The 24,255-nt window shown below is 45.4% G+C and overlaps 1 protein-coding gene across 5 annotated transcripts in view; it reads left to right on the forward strand.

Annotated features, from left to right (window-relative positions):
- The window catches only part of ATP2B2 (ATPase plasma membrane Ca2+ transporting 2), a 503,137-nt gene that overhangs the window by 163,833 nt on the left and 315,049 nt on the right, over nt 1–24,255 (forward strand). For all 5 annotated transcript variants that reach the window (XM_066352101.1, XM_066352092.1, XM_066352093.1 and 2 more), the window contains one exon: nt 13,632–13,675. The gene's annotated coding sequence lies outside the window, so the exon portion shown is untranslated. The remainder of the gene's footprint in view (nt 1–13,631; nt 13,676–24,255) is intronic.

A 24,255-nucleotide genomic window follows, 5' to 3' on the forward strand; every position in this document is an offset into this window, starting at 1 on the left:
TGTCTATGAGGATCCAGAGACTCACATTGAAACCAACAGGCAAAGAGCAACCCCCAACTCTCTGCCATGGCGAGTAGTCACTCTGTCCTCAGGCTCATCCATTGCCCTGGCTAGATGCTCTGCTCTAACATTCGGAGGTGTTTACAGTCAGCCACTAAGTGGCTCAGCCCTTCCTCAATGCACAGTATTACCATATTGATACCCACATGGGGTATAATAGGATTTCTGCCTTTGCATTGCTTAGCAATATTGTTTTTAAATGAATTTATGCAATGGATTAATATAGTTTGTGAGCTGAACTGCTTAGTTGGCAAGAAGGGGGAAATGAACAGGATTTCAAGGAATCTGGGGTGAAATCAGTGTTTAGAATGAGGGTGTGCCTGGTAGTGTGGAACTGGACTCCAGAAGAAACACCCTTGCTTTTCATCCCTCCCGGTCACTTCACAATTGGGGCACTCCACCTGCAACCACAGCTCTTTATCTCTGCTGGAAGGTAACTGTCCCTACCACAGGGCGGTGGGGCAAGATGATGCATGTGGCAAGGCTGTATGGTCCCTGGTGTGTAGCACATGCTCAGCCCCAGGGGAGCAGGCTCTGTGACCCCAGTACCCAAAGGTCATGTGGCACATGAGAGGCCTTCAATGAAAATGTGTTGAATCAACAAATGAATGCTAAATACAGTCATTTGTCATTCTTCACAGATTCCATGTTACTTATTAAATTCTCCTACTGTCTAGTGTTCCTAAGACAAAAAGGCTGTGGTGTGTCATACAGAGAAAAATAAATGTGTTAGGTGAGCTTTGCTCAAAGTTAATGAGTCAACAGTAGATATTAAATAAGGTGTCTTTATACAGAAACACACATAAAGCAAAGTTATGTATTGATGAATCGATGAAGAGGCTATAAATAGAGGTTTGCAAGAACGTAATCCTGTATTTTCCCTAAGAACAGTGTTGAGTATTCACTAATTCAGTGTTTGTGGAGATTTGGTAAAACCTGACTACTGCTAATAATAAAAATTAACTGTATAGCAATAGTTATTATGATTTATTATTGTTTTCATTCTTTAAAAGGGAGTCAAGAGAGAATGGGGTTTAATGTTCTCTCATCTTGGCAGTGGTTATGAAGATCAAATATGATAAATGTTGTGAAAGGTGGTTGTAAACTCTAAAGTCTGTGGTTGGACATAGTAAATGGCGTCACCTTACGATGGCTTGAATATCCTACTTCAAAGAAGTCTTTTTTGTGCCGAGGACTCTGGGGAGAGCCTGCCTTGGTTCATAAGGCCTTAAGAGAGCACATTGAGGCCCTGGCCGGTTGGCTCAGTGGTAGGGTGTTGGCCCAGCATGTGGAAGTTCAATTCCCAGTCAGGGCACACAGAAGAAGCAACCATCTGCTTCTCCACCCATCCCTTTCCCCCTCCCCTCCTCTCTCTCTCTCTCTCTCCCCCACATCCATGGCTTGATTGGTTCAAGCGCATTGGCCCCAGGCTCTGAGGTTGGCTCCATGGAGCCTCCAACTCAGGTGCTAAAAATAGCTGAGTTGTGAGTATGGCCCCAGATGGGCAGAGCATCTGCTCCAGATGCAAATTGCCAGGTGGATCCTGGTCGGGGCATATGTGGGAGTCTGTCTCTGTACCTCCCCTCCTTTCACTTAAAAAAAAAAGAGAAAGAGTGAGAGCACAATGAAAAGGGATAAGGGAAATCTTAGTGTACTTCACCAGCATTACTTCCCTGCATATGCCAAAGCTTGGATGAGGGCTGTTACTGTCTGCTGTTCACTCTTTGGACACTACCCAGTTGGGCCACCATTGTCTCTTAGTTGGACAGTGGCATGGCTGCCTCACGGCTCTCAGCCTCTCCTCTAGGTTCTCTATGTCCATTCTCCACTTCACAATGACTGGATCCCTCACCCTTCCTTTCATTTCATGGCCATTAATGGCTTCCCATTTTTCCCGGGGAAAAAAACCCAAAGCCCTGCTCCTGACCCATGAGTCTCTGGGCAGCCAGACCCTTGTCCACGTCTCCAGCTTCCCTGGCACCACACTGTCTCTCACTCTCTGCTGTAAACAGACTGGTTTCCTCTCAGAACCTTGAACGTGCTGTGCCTCTCCTGCCACAGGGTCTTTGTACTTGCTAAGCTTCTGTTTTTGTGACCCAATCCCCCACCTCCAATAGTTTCACCTGATCACATCCAGCACACCATTCAGGTCTCAACTCAAGTCACTTTTCTGATGATCCTGCTCAGGACAAAGTGAGCTCCTTCATGGAACCTGACAGTTCACATTTATTTGAATGACCATTTAGTAAATGACCATCTTCCCACCTCTTGCCAGACTTTAAACAACATATGGCCAGACACTAGGGATGCCTTAGCTCACTAGTGACTCCCCAGAGCAGAAGAGAGGGCCTGGCACATTGCAGGTGCTCAATAAATGCTTATTAGGTGAGCAAACCTCCATCCCTATGCTGCCTTCTGGGGAAAATCCCACTGGACAAAACCCAGGCTCTCCCTGGCAGTTCACAAACAAAAGGATGATGAATTAACATCTGTGGAGCCCCCAACCATATATATCTTCAATTTTCTCATCCATTCCAGTGAAGTGGAGAGCTAATATGTCCCCTATATTAGAGGAAGATGATGATGAGGCTCAGAGAGACAGGAGAACTGACCCATGGTCACATAGCTAAGGAGGGGCAAGGGCAAGATTTGCACTCAGGCATGGCTGACCCAGGAGCCTGTGCCCTGAGCCTCTCCCTCTGGCCCCTCCCTTGTCTTCTCACCTTTGCTTTATCCACACCCTGTACATGATCATTTTATATGCAAAGAGATACATCATTTAGGGGACTGAGGACTTGACCTTATGTCACCAGCCATTCTGATGTTTTCTCCTTTGTATATACACTGATTCTAAAGGCAGAGCAAGGCAGAGCTCCTTGCTGATTCTGTTCTTGCTGGGAGACTTGACTGGCTGCCTTGCATTATTATCATTTTGTAGAAGCAAAATCCACCTGATAGATTCAGTGCCTACAGTCAGCATTGGGGATGCCTGGGGAGGCTTTGGCCTCTGGATGGCTTGGAGGGGCCACAGGATGCTGAGGTAATGGAACTTACTTGATCACCCCCTTATTGGGAAACGAGACCCAGAGTTTCAAAAGCAAGATGAGAAGCAGAGGCTCTGGCCTTCTGGGCAGTGTCGCTCACCTTTGCCTCAAGGTCTCGCTGGCAGAATGGGATAGGGAAGGTTGTCTCTACCTTCTGTTGTGGTATATGAAATTTCAGCATTAATTCTTTTGTCTTAGAGAAAGTCTGCTAGTTCTCTAACAGAATGAAAGTACCCTCGAATGGGTGAAGTAGGGAGAGAGACCTTAAGTCATCAGACTATTTATGTCTCCACCCATCCCCTCTCTCTCTATCTTTATCTCCATCTATCCACTTATCTCTCTCTCCAACTATCCCTCTACCCACCCATTCATCCATTTATCCCTCCCTCCCTCCCTCCCTCCCTCCCTCCCTCCCTCCCTCCCTCCCTCCCTCCCTCCCTCCCTCCCTCCTTTATACTGGATTCTCAGAACTGGTGTTCAGTGACTGTCTTTGTGGGATAAAGCAACGAGTAGGGCCCAGCCCTGGCCTCTGCAGAACCTCAGTACCCTGTAGGCAGCAGATCTGTGAGGCTACGTTTCCCTGCACTGTGAGGACCATGCTGAGGGAGGTCTTCACAGCAGGGTTTCACAAGCAGAAAGAGTCTGGAGAACCTGACCCTGAGTTCTTCATTCCAGCTCTTGCTATTAACTGGCCATGTGTGCTTGGATGAGGCTCTCCCCTCTGGACTCAGTGTACTTATGTGTGACGTGGGCACATTGAACTGGATGAGTATTTCCCAGACTTCAGTCATTCATACACCTCTCTCCACACCAGTAGATTAGGTCACCTGTACTAAAAAGTACTTAATGTCTTTATTCAAATGAGCTCACATTTTTCCCCCAAAATAAATTTCAGAATGAAACTTTATTGCTACCATAAGGGGAGAATATGGTAGCAGCTATCATAAATAGAAAACTGTAAAAATAATTTTTTTTAAAGGAAGCAAACTGCTAGTATTGTTAAATTCTATCAATAGGTAGGTAGATCTTGCTTCCCACCAGTAGAGGTCTGTTCTCTTTGGTTAGGAGAGAATGTAGCAAATGTTGGAGAGGTAGTAAAGGTAACCTAGGACTCTCCCCTTGGAGTGATTTCTCTGTGGTGCACCTCAGTATCACGGGGTGATGGTGAGATGAGGGTCACCCGTGAGTGACCGTGAGTGTGGACCTTGTGCCCCAGAAACAGAAACATTGCCCTGGAGAAGCTTCAGGTCAGATGCGGTCCTGGCCACTTCTTTCTGAGTCCTCTTGATGTGCCCTGGGCCTGGCCCCTCCTGAGAACTCACACCTCCCCTGCAAGCCTCCCAGAAGGGTCAGAAAGCCGTGAGCTGGATTCTGTAACTCAAACCGGGTGGTATCTGCTTCAAATCCTTACTGAGGAGGGAAACCAATATGGAAATCTGAAGCCAGCCCATCTGGGAGCTTAGCAGGTGTCAGGTACTGCCCATCACTCAGAGAGGGCCCTGACCTTTTCTAATCTTGCCTTCAGACACCAGACTTCTCTTCTGCATCCTGTCTCCACCACCCCTCACCCTGATCAAGGGTCCTTAAAGCCCTTGATAGTAGGGTCCCAAGAGTGTGGTCTTCCTGAATTTCCCTACTGCATTATCAGATATAATCAGAAAAATATATGTCTCACAGATATGCCAATGCCTGAAGTATCTCACTAACTCTTCATGCCCCTGGAAGGCAGGTCTGGTAAATGGAGCCAGAAGATACCGGGTTTGGGTTACCTTGTGTTCCGATGGCTCCCTGCACGTCCTCATCCCTGGGTTTCTGGGGGCTGCTGAGCCTGCTGCATCAACACTGACATCAAGGGTATTATTTACTTGAAAAAAATGTTCCATTTTGGATTCAGATTTCAGAAGGATATTTGAAATACTAAAGTGCCTGCCAGCTCTGTTGAGGACACAGAAAAGCCCACTTTTTCATTTGGCCTTGGCTCCACCTGGGGCCCATAGAAGGGAAAGGTAGTCTTTGTAGCCCCCAGCCCCCACTCCTAGATCTGAAGAGCCAAGTCAGAAAAGCCCAGAGTGGAGAAAGGTTAAAAACATAGCTTTGGGCTTTGCCTTAATAAGTACTTTTCCTCTCCAGGTAATAGTTATACTCTCTTGTGTGGTTCCTACAATTTATTCTTTCCCTCCCTCTCTCTCTCCCTCCCTCCTTTCCTTCCTTCCTTCCTTCCTTCCTTCCTTCCTTCCTTCCTTCCTTCCATCCATCCATCAGGCTGGTGTTCGACTAACAGCATGGAAAAGAGAGTCCTGTAGGTTATTTAAAACTGACATCCCGTGTGGTACATGGCATGGCTACACTATACCTTTTGCCAAAAAAAATTTTTTAAATTTTTTTTATTTATTCATTTTTAGAGAGGAGAGAGAGAGAGGGAGAGAGAGGAGAGAGAGACAGACAGAGAGAGAAGGGGGGAGGAGCTGGAAGCATCAACTCCCATATGTGCCTTGACCAGGCAAGCCCAAGGTTTTGAACCAGCGACCTCAGCATTTCCAGGTCGACGCTTTATCCACTGCGCCACCACAGGTCAGGTTTGCCAAAAATTTTAAACCTCATTTCTGTATTCAGAAATATTTGCTGGGCCCACACTGTGTGTTTCCGACACTGAGCTTGTCAAACACTGGGACCCATCAGTGTCCAGACATGGTCCCTTGCTCAAATGCTTATGGTCCACTGCAGGAGACATACCCATGACTGCAGTGCACGGGTTGTGGTGATGGAGATGAAGATATGGTGGCTGCTGTGGGAGCTGAGGGAGGCGCCCTCACCTCTTGGCCAGAAATGAAGAGGACATTTTGGAAAAGTTACCCAGAGGGTGAAATTCCACACCCTGGGCTTTTTATTAAACCCTCTTATTGACAGAGCAGCAAGGTACCTAAGAGATCTTTAAGGCTAGCATTTCCTCTTAAAGTGGGTTCTAAGAAGTATTAGTTTTATGGTGTGTTAATAGACATTACTCAAAGAAATGTCCCAAGGTCAAGGTAGTTAGGGAAATGCTGAGTCAAGCAGAACTAAACTGGTTTCTATATTACAGGACTTATCAGAGCCTTGGTGTATTTATTCATTGCTTTGTGAAATCTACAAGGGAGGTGAGAGCTTCAGCATGAAACCTGGGATACCATGTTTCAGGGAGCCTCTCAAAAGACTAGTGCTCCCCAGTGCCCTCTGGGAAACTCTAATCTAGTGAACCCCCTTGTTCACAGATAAGGAAACTGAGGCCCATAGAGTGGATGGCACTTGCCCAGTGTCTTACAGGGAGCAGGGGCCAAGCTAAAACCCAGGACTCCTCCCCCACAATAATGCTCTTTAAGGTGGTTTGAGCTTTGAGTGCTAGTGGCACATGAGAAGAGTGGGACTGAAGCAGGCCCTGGGAAGAGTCCTGGAAGAGGTAGGATATGAGCTGGAAAGTCTGGGGCCCTGGTACCAATGAGTGACTCATGACTTTGTTGACTAAACAGTAGTATCACTGAGAATCAGATACATACTCATTGATGCCTCATTTGCCTGGAGAGAAGCTCAGACTGGGGAAGGCTTCCCACCAGAAAGAGATTAGTTTCTGCACTCACAAAGGATGCACGTGTATTCTTTGCAGGTTTATTTTCCAGGTTTTCTTCCCAGAAGCCTCTCCTGATTCTCCACCCCCTCCCCCAAGTCAAAATGATCCCTCACCCTAAGTCTCACCCTGGGTATTCTGTCATGTCATTTATGCTTTTGCATTCTTCCTTGTGAGTTTTGTTTTTAGCCATTGTGAGAGCTCCACTAGTTTATAAGTGATTTGAGAGCAGAACTGGTGGTTTATTCTTCCTTGTTACAATTAATGTTTATAAGAATATCACTGCAGGCCTGGCATACAACACTCTATGTTTTCCCTGAATCTCCTCCTTCATCTTCACCACTTAGTAGTTGTTTCTAACCCCATTTTATGGAGGAGAAAACTGAGGCTCAGAAGATTGCAATGACTTGCCTGAGAACATGGACCAGTAAATGATTAGAGACTCGAACTCAGGCCTTTGTTTCTCTTTAAGAGTCTGGCTTATGGAATTAGACAGAACTAAGTCATGGTCAATCCCACAGGCACCCTTCTCTCCCAGGACATTGACCTGAAGCCTGGTCTGCGAGGCTGGGGTAGGCGCCTGCCTGGCGACCATGCTCCACGCTCAACCCTTTCTCAGTTTGTTGACTGTAAGATGATCCAGGGTGTGAGGTGCAATCACATTCAATGTAGAAGTGCAAGAATCATAGACTGACAACTGACATCATCCCCACACTCCCATACCCACTGCCCTTGTGCCTGCACTTTCCCAAGAGCTTTAGGAGTCCTGGTCTCAGTCAGCCTCATGTCACTTCAGAACTTTCTGTGCTGGGGTTCTGGCAGTTTTTCTCAGCAATTACTCCCATTCTAGCCCTTCACCTTTATTTAGGGACAAAAAAACTTGGATCCAGGGTTCATAGCTGTTGTCAGTGTGGATGAAATTTTAACAGTGCTGACTCCCAAGAAGCACCCTGCCTGCAGTTCTTGGTTTGGGCCAGGGGCCAGGGTCCCTTTTCTTCTGTGATTAAAAATTCACCAATGAAGACAGATTGCTCATCAATCTTTCATCCCAACAGTCCCTGCTGGGGAAGAAAGGGGCATCAGCCCTGCTGCCCACAACACAGGACCATGCTACCATGTACATGAGCTCAGGGCCTTGGGTGGGGAGCAGGCAGACCCACCTAAGGCTGGGGAGGCCCTTTGAACATCACAGGAAGGGTACTGGGTGTGACAGGTGGCCAATTCTGAGCTTCTGCTCATTTACCCTGAGCCATCAGGAAGAGGCCCACAACGGGTCAGAAAGTCAGTGTGTGGAGCAAAACAGTCAGGAGGCGTCTGGATAACCACCTGGCTAGTCTTATCTGATTAAAACTAGGGGAGCTATACACTTACAGTTGCTAAAAGAGTAGATCTTAAATGTTCTCACCACACACACACACAAAAAGATAATTATGTGATGTGATGGAGGTGATAGGTAACACATTATGATGGTAATGATATATAATGATCTGATTATTATTAAGTGTATGAGGTCGATACATTTTGCACCTTACACTTACACAATGTTGTATGTCAGTTGTATCTCAGTAAAACCAGAAGTATATATATATATATTTATACATATTTATAAAACATATATATATATATATATGTTTTAGCCAAGTAGAAAAGTTAATAGAAACTCTCTAGTAAAACAAACAAATAAACAGTGGGATAAGGTGTTCAAGGACCTCAACACAGGGTCAGCATGAAAAAAGCACCCTGGCCTGACCAGGCGGTGGTGCAGTGGATAGAGTGTCGGACTGGGATGCCGAGGACCCAGGTTCGAGACCCTGAGGTTGCCAGCTTGAGCACAGGCTCATCTGGTTTGAGCAAGGCTCACCAACTTGGACCCAAGGTCTCTGGCTCGAGCAAGGGGTTACTCGGTCTGCTGAAGGCCCCTGGTTAAGGCACATATGAGAAAGCAATTAATGAACAACTAAGGTGTTGCAATGCACAACGAAAAACTAATGATTGGTGCTGCTCATCTCTCCTTTCCTGTCTGTCTGTCCCTGTCTGTCCCTCTCTCTGATTCTCTCTCTCTGTCTCTCTAAAAAAATAAAATAAAATAATTTTTTTAAAATAAATTTTTATTAATGGTAATGGGATGACATTAATAAATCAGGGTACATATATTCAAAGAAAACATGTCTAGGTTATTTTGTCATTAAATTATGTTGCATACCCCTCACCCAAAGTCAGATTGTCCTCCGCCACCCTCTATCTAGTTCTCTGTGCCCCTCCCCCTCCCCCTAACTCTCTCCCTCCCTCCCTCCCATGTCCTCCCTCCCCCCACCCCTGGTAACCACCACACTCTTGTCCATGTCTCTTAGTCTCGTTTTTATGTTCCACCAATGTATGGAATCATATAGTTCTTGTTTTTTTCTGATTTACTTATTTCACTCCGTATAATGTTATCAAGTTCCCACCATTTTGCTGTAAATGATCTGATGTCATCATTTCTTATGGCTGAGTAGTATTCCATAGTGTATATGTGCCACATCTTCTTTATCCAGTCTTCTATTGAAGGGCTTTTTGGTTGTTTCCATGTCTTGGCCACTGTGAACAGTGCTGCAATGAACATGGGGCTACATGTGTCTTCACGTATCAATGTTTCTGAGGTTTTGGGGTATATACCCAGTAGAGGGATTGCTGGGTCATAAGGTAGTTCTATTTGCAGTTTTTTGAGGAACCACCATACTTTCCTCCATAATGGTTGTACTACTTTACAGTCCCACCAACAGTGAATGAGGGTTCCTTTTTCTCCACAGCCTCTCCAACATTTGCTATTACCCGTCTTGTTGATAATAGCTAATCTAACAGGGGTGAGGTGGTATCTCATTGTAGTTTTGATTTGCATTTCTCTAATAACTAATGAATCTGAGCATCTTTTCATATATCTGTTGGCCATTTGTATCTCTTCCTGGGAGAAGTGTCTGTTCATGTCCTCTTCCCATTTTTTTATTGGATTGTTTGTTTGTTTGTTGTTGAGTTTTATGAGTTCTTTGTAAATTTTGGATATTAGGCCCTTATCTGAGCTGTTGTTTGAAAATATCATTTCCCATTTAGTTGGCTGTCTGTTTATTTTGATATCAGTTTCTCTTGCTGAGCAAAAACTTTTTATTCTGATGTAGTCCCATTCATTTATCTTTGCCTTCACTTCTCTTGCCATTGGAGTCAAGTTCATAAAATGTTCTTTAAAACCCAGGTCCATGATTTTAGTACCTATGTCTTCTTCTATGTACTTTATTGTTTCAGGTCTTATATTTAGGTCTTTGATCCATTTTGAATTAATTTTAGTACACGGGGACAGGCTGTAGTCGAGTTTCATTCTTTTGCATGTGGCTTTCCAGTTTTCCCAACACCATTTGTTGAAGAGGCTTTCTTTTCTCCATTGTGTGTTGTTAGCCCCTTTATCAAAGATTATTTGACCATATATATGTGGTTTTATTTCTGGGCTTTCTATTCTATTCCATTGGTCTGAGTGTCTATTTTTCTGCCAATACCATGCTGTTTTGATTATCGTGGCCCTATAATATAGTTTAAAGTCAGTTATTGTAATGCCCCCAGCTTCATTCTTTTTCCTTAGGATTGTTTTGGCTATTCTGGGTTTTTTATAGTTCCATATAAATCTGATGATTTTTTGTTCCATTTCTTTAAAAAATCTCATAGGAATTTTGATGGGAATTGCATTAAATTTGTATATTGCTTTGGGTAATATGGCCATTTTGATTATATTTATTCTTCCTATCCAAGAACAAGGAATATTTTTCCATCTCATTGTATCTTTTTCGATTTCCCTTAACAAAGCTTTGTAATTTTCATTATAAAGGTCCTTTACATTCTTTGTTATGTTTATTCCTAGGTATTTTATTTTTTTTGTTGCAATTGTGAAGGGGATTATTTTTTTGAGTTCGTTTTCTAATATTTCATTGTTGGCATATAGAAAGGCTATGGACTTTTGTATGTTAATTTTGTATCCTGCGACCTTACTGTATTGGTTTATTGTTTCTAATAATCTTTTTGTGGAGTCCTTCGGGTTTTCGATGTATAGGATCATATCATCAGCAAAAAGTGATACCTTTACTTCTTCTTTTCCGATATGGATGCCTTTTATTTCTTTGTCTTGTCTGATTGCTCTGGCCAGAACTTCTAGCACCACGTTAAATAAGAGTGGAGAGAGTGGACAACCCTGTCTTGTTCCTGATTTAAGGTAGAAAGTCCTCGGTTTTATGCCGTTTAATATGATGTTGGCTGATGGTTTATCATATATGGCCTTTATCATGTTGAGATATTTTCCTTCTATACCCATTTTGTTGAGAGTCTTAAACATAAAATTATGCTGTATTTTATCAAAAGCCTTTTCTGCATCTATTGATAAGATCATGTGGTTTTTGTTCTTTGTTTTGTTGATATGGTGTATTACGTTAACCGTTTTGCGTATGTTGAACCATCCTTGAGATTCTGGGATGAATCCCACTTGATCATGATGTATTATTTTTTTAATATGTTGTTGTATTCGGTTTGCCAGTATTTTGTTTAGTATTTTAGCATCTGTATTCATTAGAGATATTGGTCTGTAGTTTTCTTTCTTTGTGCCATCCTTGCCAGGTTTTGGTATGAGGGTTATGTTGGCCTCATAAAATGTGTTTGGAAGTATTGCTTCTTCTTCAATTTTTTGGAAGACTTTGAGTAGAATAGGAACCAAGTCTTCTTTGAATGTTTGATAGAATTCACTAGTATAACCGTCTGGGCCTGGACTTTTATTTTTGGGGAGGTTTTTAATAGTTTTTTCTATTTCCTCCCTGCTGATTGGTCTGTTTAGGCTTTCTGCTTCTTCATGACTCAGTCTAGGAAGGTTGTATTGTTCTAGGAATTTATCCATTTCTTCTAGATTGTTGTATTTGGTGGCATAATGTTTTTCATAGTATTCTACAATAATTCTTTGTATATCTATGATGTCTGTGGTGATCTCTCCTCTTTCATTTTGGATTTTATTTAAAATAAAATAAATTTTAAAAAAAGAAAAAAGCACCCTGGTCAGTGTTATTATTATTATTGCTGTCAATGTTGGTACCTCTGCTCCAGAACTTAGCGACTGTGCTGGTCTAAGGCATGTTAGATAACTTCTCAGGGACTGAATTTGCTCATCTGTAACACAGGAATCTTAACAGTGCCTGCCTCAGGAAGTTGAGGTGAGGAGTGAATGAACTGGGGATCCCTTATTGTTGTAAAATCGAGCAAACTCAGCCTAACATCAGTCTCCTGACACAGCTGGGCCCTCACGTGTCCTGAGGCAGGAGGAAGGGACAGCCTAGCAGGCAAAGCACTGGTTCTGCCATTATCCCCTTTATGTGGCTTGTGCAAGCCCCACCCATTCCTGCCCTCAGTTTTCTCATCTGTCCAAAGTAGGTACCAGAGCAGATGTTCTCCTGGATCACTGCCAATTCTGGGTTCCATGAAACCCTGCACGTGGTTGCCTCTTGTCAGGCCAGTGCTTTTCCCAGAAGAGATTTGGGGAGGGGAGCGCTCGGCTGGCCACTTCATGTGTCCTCTGGCTGCCTGTCAGTCTCATGCCTGTGGGTTCCTGTAGCTCTGCTCCCGATCTCTGGGAACTCTGAACTGGGCTGTTTTTCTGGGAAGGGGACAGCCTGCCTCCACAGTGAGAGGAAATTGAAGGGTGTCCTGTGGAAGAGAACAGGCAGGAGCAGTGAGGGGAAGTTGGGATCTGGGCCAGGCTCCAGGTGCTGGGGGCAGGGTCAGACACTAGAGAATGGGGCAGAAAATTTGAGTTCAGGCCAGGTGAGCAGGACAGAGGTTCAGCAAATGTCAGCACCAATAATTATTGTTAGGGTGGAACTGAGCTCCCGACACTTGGGAGGACCTGGTTAGCCTTGCCTTGGGGCCTAAGGGATGTGGCTCCTGTGGGTGAAAAGGGCACAGGAGCAGGACCACTGTGCTGGAACATCTACCATTTGCACCTCAAGACCCACCTTACCCCCTTTTCACCTGCCCTGTTACCCAGAGGGGGCCTATATGTATCCATGCCCTCCCTATCCCTCTGGCTTCCTGATGACTTGGACCAATGTGGAGCTCTGGCAAGATACAGAGTGAGGGGGAGAGTTGTTAGGGTATTTAGTCTCTCAGCTCTCTCTCTCCCTCAGAGTCACCTTGAACTGGCTGCATGTCTTGACCATAGGTGACAAGTCTGTTGGGGGTCTTTTCCATTCAGCCCTCTCTGTGCCTGGGTCTAGAAACCACTTCCAGACTAGGGTGGTAGCAAAGGAGCCCTCACTTCAGCTCCTCTCCTGCCCACACCTTTGTTAAGATGTCCTTTATTAAATGCTCAGAGCCCTCTGATTCAGCCCCCCAGCTGAGGAGCAGTGATACTGGAAAGGGAGGAGGCAGCAGGGCTCTCCATGCAAACTTTGTCTGGAGTCTGACTCAACTTTCTTCCCCTTCATTTCTCTAAGGGATGGTCCTGACTTCTCAGTTTATATGTCTGGAGCAGGAAAAAGGAAGGGAGGGATGAGAGCCTAGGCAGGCCCGAAGGGGAACACGCCAGGCTTCTAGGTCCGAGGCAGACACCAGAGCAGAGGCTGCACACTCAAGCTTCTGGCAAGGTGGGGGCAGGTAACATACAGGTTTGGATAGCGGAGCATTTCTGGTCCTAGGGGTGTCCTGGTCCTGCTGGCATGTGGCCCAGAGGTACAGCTCTCCCCAATTGGAGGAGTCAGAAAGCAAGATTTTTGTATGAAATCACCCAGTTTTTAAGTACTGGGATCAGTTCAATTGTTAAATTTTAAACAAATATTACATTTGAAAGCCAGATCTGGATGCCTGGCCACCAGTGTGTGACCTAGAAAATATAAGCTCCTCTGATGAGCCTTTCTGATCTCCTTTGCTTATAGGTTTTCCACACCGGGAGCCAGACTGAGAGCAGCCCAGGAGACAGGTGAGTGTTAAAGCAAGACCGTTGGTTCACCTGGGGCAACTCAGCATCCTTACCTACAGCTGGGCACACACTTCAGCATCTTTAGTGGTCCCAGAGCTGTTAGTGGTTTGTAAACCTCCCGTCTATACAGTCAGCCCCTGATCTTCCCACCCCTGCTGCCGTGACCACCTCAGCCTCCCTAACTCCCTTCCCAACACTGAAGCTCTCAGCAGCTACCCCCAAAACCTGTGGACCTGGGGGTCGCAGGGGAGGAAGAGGGAAGCCCCAAGTGGATCTAAAGCTACAGTTTGGACATATTTTCTGCATGTGTGACTTTCCCTTTCCTAGTCCCCACAGAGCCTGTGTGCTGTCATCTTTACTTTGGTGTGGTAGTCTACAAAATAGAGGTACACTTGGATTAGTGAATGGTCTTTTGAGAGAAAGAGTACTATTCCTGTGTGGGTTGTGTGGCTATCATAAAAAGTCACTCATACTTTAGTATCTTTTAACACCATCATGAGAGGTAGGGTTTTTTTTTTTGGGGGGGGGACTTGGGAAGGAAGAGCACAGTGCAGAGGGCTGGGTCCCAGCCTGGGAGCCTACAAAGGACTGTCTTAGATGCTTATTGACTCTTGGTTCACCATTTACAAACAAACATTTGGAGACACAGCCCCCTTGCCTGGGAGAATGCTTGGGAATTCTGCCAAAGGCCCAGGCCCTCATGGGTGTGTGTATGTGGAGACGGTTTTACTCCTAGGTGGAATAAGCAGTTGCTCCAGTGTTTGATAGGGTAGAGTCTTCCTCACCCAGCACCCCCTCCTCTCCAACCTGTCATAGCACCCAAATTGCCACCATCTGTGTCACTTCTTGGAAGAGGATGAGAAAGCTTTGAAAGTTTCAATCAAAATGTCATCTGTAGGTTAGTAGTGGTTATTTCTAAGTTATGAGAGTATGGGTAATTTGGGCTTTATGTTTTCCAAGTTTATGTAATAAACATGTAGTACTTTATTTCTTTTTTTTATTTTTATTTTTTTATTTCTTTTCTTTCTTTTTTTTTTTTCTGAAGCTGGAAACGGGGAGAGACAGTCAGACAGACTTCCCGCATGCGCCCGACCGGGATCCACCCGGCACGCCCACCAGGGGCGACGCTCTGCCCACCAGGGGGCGATGCTCTGCCCCTCCGGGGTGTCGCTTTGCCGCAATCAGAGCCACTCTAGCGCCTGGGGCAGAGGCCAAGGAGCCATTCCCAGCGCCCGGGCCATCTTTGCTCCAATGGAGACAGAGAGGAAGGAGGGGGGAGGGGTGGAGAAGCAAATGGGCGCTTCTCCTATGTGCCCTGGCCGGGAATCAAACCCGGGTCCCCCGCACGCCAGGCTGACGCTCTACCGCTGAGCCAACCGGCCAGGGCCTTTATTTCTTTTTTCTAAGTGCTACCTGGAGTGGTCTAGCAACCCATGGGTGCTCATGTTTATTTTAGAAATTATCTGACCATAAGAGTGTGGTGGTTACGGGGGGGAGGGGGGAATGGGAGAGGGAAAGGGGGAGGGGGAGGGGCACAAAGAAAACAAGATAGAAGGTGACAGAGGACAATCTGACTTTGGGTGATGGGTATGCAACATAATTGAACGACAAGATAACCTGGACTTGTTATCTTTGAATATATGTATCCTGATTTATTGATGTCACCTCATTAAAAAAATAAAATTATTTAAAAAATAATAATAAAGTAAAGAGAAGTAAATTTAAATCAATAAACTGACCAGTATTTCAATGGGAAAAAAAAAAAAAGAAATTATCTGACCAGATTAGCCCCAGCAGATATCAGGGTTTGGGGAACTGGGACTTGGGACAGGTAAGTTTTGATGGAGAAATAAAAGGTAATACTAGGGAAAGAGTAAAGATCTATCAAAAGTAAAACTTCCCTCCTTCTCTGATTTTGCTGTGGTCATGAGCTAGAGAGCCAGATTTTCTGAAAATAGTGTGGACTTGGTTTGTTCCCTTTGTTAAAGCACTTGTCATCTCAGGATATAATTGTTTCTCCCAGAGCAGGGTCTGTCTACTTTCTCTCTGCATTCCCAGGGCTGAGCAAGGTGTGACTTTGTGTAGGAACTGGTATTTGCAGAGTCCCTGACCTGTGCCAGGCACAGAGCTAAGAACATGACGGGAATCTCTTACTTAAGTTCATCCTGAGAACAAGATAGAATACTTATCCCCATTCTGCAGGTGAGGAGCCTGAGGCTCAGAGAAGTGAAGTGACTTTCCCAAGGTCATACAACTGGTAAGAGGCAGGACTGGAACCCAGGTCCATCTGATTCAAATGCCTTGTTTTTTCTACCACACACCTGTGAAAGCAACCTCATTTTTTTTAAAAGTTGGGAAATACAGCTAACCCTTGATTCACAATTTTACCTCCTTATGGCCACAGGCTTTTATTCTTCCTCCCTTTATCTTTATATGATTGCTCTGACATGCTTCTACATTCTTCTTTAGGCTGTCACACCACTGTAGCTGTTCCAATATGGCCAATGCGTCAGTGAGAATTTGTGATTCAGATAAGCAAATGGTCAGTGGGCCTGTGAACCATCACCTGGTGGGGTTAGGTGAGCCTTGCTGGCTTGGGGCCAGCAAGTGTACCCCTGGGGCACACTCCAACCCTCCCTCTACCAGACCTGCACACCCAGTACCTCATGTTGCCAGTGAGATCAGAAGGCAGAACTGGATATCAAGGCTGGATCTGGGAGACATCCTGGAGTCATCCTGTCCCCACGGACCCTGCCCCAGGGAAGTGTTGCATAATGGTTAAACCCTGGGTTGTTGGAGCCATGAAAAACTGAATTTCAGTCCTGACTGCTTCATTCCCAAATTAGCTTTGGGCAAGTGAGTAACTGTACCTCTCAGTGCCTTAGTTTCCCTGTCTGTAAAATGCATCCCCACTCCATAGAGTTTTGAATTAGAGCCAGACCACCTCCTTTCCTGCCCTGCCTAAGTCATAAGCGTCTGACCTGAAGGGAACTTCATTGTAGCCAGGGATGGATATCACTTTCTGGCATTGACTGTAGCCAGAAAACCTAGGTTTTCTTTGTTCTTTGTTTTTTAATGTTTTAACATTGTTGAAAATTACTACATAGACTCTGGGGAGTTTTTAATATGTATGATCAGAAGTTGTTACACCTCCAAAAGTGGCATAACCTTATAGAACATTTTAAGAATTCTAAAAAATTTTCTCTTTCAAAATGTGAGTAACCAGTAATTCCACTTTTAGTTAATTTGCCCTGAGGAAAGAGACCAAGCCCTATGCTAAAATTTATCTACAGGAAAGTGTATTGCAGCATTGTTTCTATTAGTTAAGAATAGGAAACAATGTGAATATCCAGTAGCAGGGGTTTGGGGAAACCCATCATGGCACATGCATATAGTGGAGGATTCTGGGCCGCCATTGAATATGAAGGTGAGATAATTTTTTTTCTTCTTTTTCCAAGTGAGAGGCTAGGAGATAGAGATACAGTCTCCCACATGCACCCCAACTGGGATCTACCTGGCAACCCCCATCTGGGGCCGATGCTCTGCCCATATTGGGCTATGCTAGCAACCAAGCTATTTTAGTGCCTGAGGCAGAGGCTCCACGAAGCCATCCTCAGCGATTGGGGCCAATGTGCTTGAATCAATTGAGCCATGGCTGCGGGAGGAGAAGAGAGAGAGAGAGAAAGAGAGAAAAGGGGGCGAGGAGGGGGAGGCATGGAAAATCAGATGGTCACTTCTCCTATGTGCCCTGACCAGGAATAGAACCCAAATATCCACATGTCGGGCCAACACTGTACCACTGAGTCAACTGGCCAGGACCAGGATGAATTTTTAATTTAGGGGAAAATATTTATGGTTCAGCACTAAATAAAAAGGCAATTGCCAAAATTAATCCTAAATGCATTTTTAAAAACTAGGTAGAGAAGAACATAGGTAAGCAATGTAGGAAGAAAGAGGGGAGAGAGAATGAGAGGGGTGAGGAAGGAGAAAATTGGAGAAGCAGTTATCTAAATGTGAGAGGATTACAGCCAATTTATTTTCTTCTTTTTGCTTTTCTGCATTTCTAAATGTCCCACAGTGGAGTGTTCACTGTGTTTATTATTACAAAGAGTACAATTAAGAAAAAATTCTCTGCCCCCACCAATATGTGTATGTATGTGTATGTTTTGCCAGTCAGCTATATATAGTGGCACTTTTCATTGTAAAATGTTCTTTTTCTCAAAACTTTTTTTGACCCAGAGCCAATGTCAATGTCATGTGGTCGGTTCCTGGAACTGTGTGCTGAAACAATTGTCTTTGGGAGCTGTATTAGTTTTCTAGGGCCTTGATAGCAAAGTACCAGACTGGGTGGCTTAGTCAATGGAAATGTATTTCCTCACAGTTCTTGAGGCCAGAAGCCTGAGATTAAGGTGTTGGCAAGTTTGGTTTCTTCCGAAGCCCTTCTCTCCAGATTTGAGGTGACTACCTTCTCCCTGTGTCCTTACATGTACTTCCCTCTGTCTGTGTTGTTTGTGTCCTAATCTTTTCTCCTTATAAGGACATCAGTCATATTTGATAAGGCCTATCCTAATGGCCTCATTTTATCTTAATCACCTCTTTAGAGACTCTATCTCCAAAAACAATCACATTTTGAGATGCTAGGGTTAGGGCTTCAACATTTGAATTTTGGGGACAGAACTTGGCTCATAACAGGGGTAGTCAATTCCTGGTGACTGTGGCCATTTACTGTGCAGACCAATGAGCTTGAAACTGGAGTGGGAGTGGGGGGATGTAGATGAAGAAGATATTGTCCCCACCTTTAAGAGATTCCCAGGGAGGTAAATGCGGATACCAAATGCAAGCAGTGCACCTCCCCTCTCTAGCAGGACCCAAGAGCAAAAACACAACACTTCCTGGCCGAGCCCATCCATCACAGACTGGCTGCTCAAGGTCAGAGCAAGAGAGTTCAGCCCACAAGAATTAATTTTACTAAGAAGCTCTCATGCACTTCTACTAGGCTAAGCAGCAGTGAGTTAGCTATAAACAAATCATTCAAATGGGCTTCTGGATGTGACAACTCAAATTTCAAAAATAATTTTTCTTAGCATCAATTCAAAAATGATTTTGATTAATGGTGAGGAGAATAATAGGATGAGCAAGTCAGGTATGGAAGGTTGTGGTGGTTGAGTTAGTGGAAGCAATATTGATTATGTCAGTGGGTAATGAGAGAAAAAGCCACTGAGAGAGAGAGATAGGGAGAGGCTGAAGCAGGCTTGCACTGGAAGCAGGCACGTTAGATTTAAGTTGAACAGTAATAGGGAGCCACAGCAGGTTCTTGAGCAAAGATGGAACAGCATGAGGACAGAACTAAGAGAGACTGCATCAGAAAAATCTAGTTAGGAGGCTTTGCCGAAGTGCTGGGATGAGGGTCTAGATATACATTCTGGAAATAGAACTCCAGAGGAAGATTTGGGAAGATGCTGTTAGTGCTGTTTCATTTTTCTGGGCCTTTGTCTATGCCTTTTCCTCTACTTCACCCCATCCTGACAAACTTCTAAGCACTCTTCAAGTCTCCATTCAGGGAGCCCCTCTGCCCTGACGCTTTTCTTAACCTCCAGAAAGTCACTCCTTCTCTTGGGCTTGCCCCCCATTAAAACATGGGCAAACCATATCATGGGTTTCTGTATGCACATCCTGCTGTTTGCTGCTGTACCTCACTGAGCTGAGAAGTGGGTGCTCAACAACTGTCCGTGGGGCAAGATTGATGATGTAAGGGAGAATAGTGATGGGATGTGGGCTGCAGAGGTAGGTGGAGCATAAGAGATTCAAATATGATTCCAAGTGAGTCTATAAAATTTTACAAATTATCAGGTTTATATTGTGAATGTGGCACTGGTAGGAGAGGCATGAGCAAGGCAGACTTGGTCCCTACTCTCATGGAGCTTCCAGCCTGATAGATGAAACAGATAATAAAATAATAATTATAACACAATGAATAGTACAAAGCCAGTTGGCTATGAGAGCCCAATGGTGGGAGAATGTGGTAAAATCAAGGGGGGCTTCATTGAGGAAGTGCTTATTTAAGGTGAAAATTGGAAAACATGTGAGAGTACATCTACTTGAGCAGGTCATAGATATTTGATGATGGACCAAACCGAAGGTGAAGGAAAGGAAGCTGAAATAAGGGGAAAAGGTATTCCTACAAAAGGCACAGCCTGTGCAAAGGTCCTGTGGGGAGAAACATTGGAAACACAGAAACTGAGCCTCACTTAAACATAGAGAGAAAAGGGGAAGGCTGATGAGATAAAAGGACAGAGATAAAGGAGAGAGGACAGCCACTGTTTTCAGGAGGGTTTAGATTTTAGCCTAAGAACATCAGGAAGCTACTGGAGGGTTATAGTCAGGGAGTGATAGGAACAGAATTCTGTTTTTAAAAGACTTCCCTGGCTGCTGCTATGGAGTGAATAGATGGCTAGGAGCAGGAAAGGGGCCAGTCAAAAGGCTGATGCAGTGGCTCAGGCAAGAAATGGTGGTGACCTGGACTTGGTGGTTGTGGGTGGTGAGAAGTGGTCAGAAAAAAAATGATATTCAAAACATGGGCAGAAAGAGAGAGAGAGTCAAGAATGACTCCAGGTTTTGTATTTAGGTGAGGAAAGAAAGGAGGACATCAGCAGAAATATTTGGGGGTGGCTTTGCCAAACTCACTCCATTCTGAGCCCCTATAGTCCTACTGCCAGCCCCTCAGAAGGGTTCTGACTCACAGCAACCCCAGCAAGTTGGTGGACAGAGATGTCAGGCCTTTCAGTCTGTCTCAAGGTCCAGAGAGGTGAAGAGGCCTGGGCTGGGTTGCAGGACTGGGCCCAGGATCCTAGAGTTGTGGAGGGGCTGGATGGTTGAGAAAACCTGGCCCCACAATATGTGACAGTTTGATTTCAGCATTTTTATCCAATTCAACAAAATTTCTTTTCACAGCACCATTCCTAGGAGACTGACTGACAATTGACCATTATTCCTAGAGATCTGCTTAGTACTAACTCTTTATTTCTTGCCCAAATGACCTGGGACTTCCTGCCCTGGTAGAGGTTTACACAGGAGTCAACTAAGTAACACCTGATGGGTCTGCTTCATCTGCCTCTCAGAGGGCCCTGGCAGTGACTCTGGGACACAGGCCAGGAGGTATTAGCACTCTCCCATTCTGCAGGTAACAAAACTGAGGCTCACAGAGAGGATGTCACTTGTCTAAAGTCACACAACTTAGAAATGGGAGAAACAAGACTAAAACCCAAGTTAGAAGATTCCACGCTCAATGCATTTTCCTCCACTGTATTTTTGTCTTCTCTCAGTAACTTTTTTTCTCTCAGTAACTTTTGAAGTAAATGGTGTGCCACAGTTTGCTTTCAGAGCATCTGTTTGTTACCTGCTAACAAAGTATGTTTTATTTCCTTTCTCAAACTGTTTAAACTATATAGCCCTATTGTGAATCCATCCACATCTATGCAAATAAGCCTATAATAACCAGCTAGCTGCAAAGCAAGAGATTCCATGAAACACCAGATCATTTGTATGAAACCTTTCACTGCACCTGGCCAGTTTTCTTGGTGGCACATATTTATTCATTTGACATATATTTATTGAGCCAAGTACTGGGAATACAGCAGCAAACCAAGCTGTGGTCCCTGCCCTCAGGGAGCTGTGATTCTACTAAGGGAGATGGATGATAAGCAATTAAACAAAGTCATGTATGACACACCATAAAAGTGCTCGGGGAGAATAAAGCCAGTGAGAGGAGAGGGTGGGGAGGGGCTGGAGTGAGACTATTATATATAAGGTGAGCAGGAAGACCTCTCTGAGGGGGTGACCTTTAGGACTAAAATGAAAGGAATGAGAACCTAGAACATTCCAAGCAAGGGCGAAAGCACAGCCCTAAGGCAGGTGGAGGCTTGGGCTGTCTGGGGAATATGAAGGAGCCAGGATGGCTGGAGCAGGGAGCAAGGGTGGGAAGTGAGGTCAGGAAAGGAGGTGAGGTGGCAGACATATAGTGAGGGCTTTGCCATCATTCCAGGTGGGATGGGGGCATGTGAGGATTCAGGCAGGGGAGTGACTCAGTCTGACTTGCCTTAACGGAAGCCCCCTGGGCACAAGGGTGGAAGCATAGGCACCAGGAAGGAAGTTACTTGAGTAACTCAGGTGAGAAAAGATGGGGCCAGCACAGGACAGCAGCCCTGGAGGTGGGGCAAAGCACCCTGTATTCTGAGTACATGGGAAGGTTCAGCTGATTGGACTCGCTCTTACAGTGCATGCCTGGGACAGTGAGGGAAGGAGAGGAATCATGGGTAACACTTAGGTATATCCTGACACCAGCTGGGGTGCTGAAACCTAAATCTGGCACTAACTACCCAGAGTTAACACAGACCCCACCAGTTAAAGAACACAGTTCCCCAGGGACTGCCTCAACTTTAGGTGCCAGCGGCAGGTAGGGTCCCCAAGCTACATCATTTCTGATGGGCCAGCTACAAATCTGTGGTTCCCGTACCCCTGTGGTTTGATAACCTACTAGAATGACTCACAGAACTCACTATACTTACAATTACAGTTTTATTATAAAGGACACAAATCAAGACCAGCCAAATGAAGAGAAACATAGGATGAGGTCTGGCAGAGTCTCACTAGGGACATGTCCACCCTCCCAGCACATCCATTGTTCACCAACCAAGCTCTGCTGAGCTCCTGAGATTTTACTGGGTTTCATTATGTAGGCATGAGTGATTGAACTCAATCTTCATCCTCCCTTTCCTTCTCTCCCTGGAGGTGGGACTGGCACAAAGCCCCATCCTCTAACTCCTTAGTTGGTCTTTCTGGTGATCAGCCCCCATTTTGACTTACCTAGTCAACATAAACTCACGTGTGGTCCTGGGGGCTCCAAACAACCAGCACATCTCTATCATTTGGGAAATCCCAAAGATATAGAATCTCCCTTCCAGGAACCAGGGACAAAAGCCAGTCAAATTCTATTTTAAACAGCAGGATAGATGCTGGTGCCACTTATTAACTCTAGCAAAAGACTAGAGGCCAGGGGTGGGGGGGTGAGTAGCAGGTTTGGTAGGGGAAAATGAGGGTGATGTTTTGACCATGTTGGCTGTAAGACATCCAAGTGAAGATGTGGAGTATGCAATTGGATCTATGAGTCTGGAGCTCAGGGAGTGAGCAGTACATACATAGATCATACTTCAAACTCGGATACTGGATGAGATAACGCTGGAAATAAGTATAGTTAGGGAGGAAAAAAAGAGCCCAGGTGTCCAGCAGTTAACCGTCAGGGAGAGGAGAAGCAGCAGAGGAGGCAGAAGGGGAGTGGCCTGAGAGGCAGGAGGAGAACCCAGGAAAGCCCCTGTCACCCACCACAGGGAGGAGTGAGCATCACTGCCTGTCCCCTCAGCCACAGCCTGACCACCATACACACAGCCAAGGAAGGGACATGCTTCTGCTTACAGCCCTCATTGTTTAGCTGATGCAAGTCCAGGAAGGGGAGGACTAAGAAATGGCCACTGGACTTGAAGATGGGGCTGAATGGCTCCAGGAGAGGGAGGGGAGATGATGGAAGCTGGATAGAACCAAGGTGGGCAGGTCAGCGAGGAAGCAGAGATGGAGCAGAGACCCCTGAGGGGCTATGTGGATTAAGGAGGCCAGAAGGAATGGCCCAGCATTCACTGTGGGCTCAGTTTTGGCCTAGGGGTGGTAGGCGCCTTCTCGGAGCTGAGAGAGATGGGAGAGGAGGGATGAGAGTCCCTGTGCTGTATAACAGTGTGGAAAATGGGATGTGGGGTGACAAAAATGTAGACAGAAGAAATCACTTCTGATTGGGGGTGCCGGGAGCAGGCCTAACGACTACAAGTATGTTTGTTGAATGCCTACCTTCTATGTGTCTGGGAACAAGTTTGGCCCTTGAAATGCATTATCTTATTTAATGCTCTCAGTACTGAGATTGTCCCCACTTTACAGGTGAGGAAACTGAGGTTAGAGCAATTGAGTTACTTTTATGATTTGCCAGAGATAGAAGTTAATACAGATTGGAAAGGGTTTTTATAAGTAAAGGTAAGTAGGGAGAGGGGACGGGCTGAAATGAGAACTCAGAGACAGAAAAGTCTATGTTGAGTTGGCAGACTCATTTAGAATAGGAGTAGAACAGGTCTTGAATTCCATGAGTCACTCAGGAGAGGGACCTATTCTCCCTCTAGAACACAAGTCTGCTTGGGTCACCTGCTGTGTGGCTTCAACAGGCTCCTGACCCCTCAGGATGTCTCAACCTTGCAGGGCAGGGTAACACCACCCAACCTGGGTCGGGGCACAGATCAAAGGAAGGGAGACCCCAAGAGGAGAGCTGGGTGGAGGCTGGATGAAGCTGATATATGAGGACACTTTCCCAGGGGAGGGCTGTGTGTCAGAGAGGCAGGCATGGATCCCACACTCCCCTGCCTGCCCCCTCAGCCACAGTCCAAACACCATACACAAAGCCAAGGCAGGGGCATGCCTCTGCTCACAGCCCTCATCGTGACTCCTCTGTAAAACAGGAGCAGTGGACCCTGCCCACCATAGTCAGGGTG

This window comes from Saccopteryx leptura, chromosome 10 (genome assembly GCF_036850995.1).
Source record: "Saccopteryx leptura isolate mSacLep1 chromosome 10, mSacLep1_pri_phased_curated, whole genome shotgun sequence".
Lineage (NCBI taxonomy): Eukaryota > Metazoa > Chordata > Mammalia > Chiroptera > Emballonuridae > Saccopteryx > Saccopteryx leptura.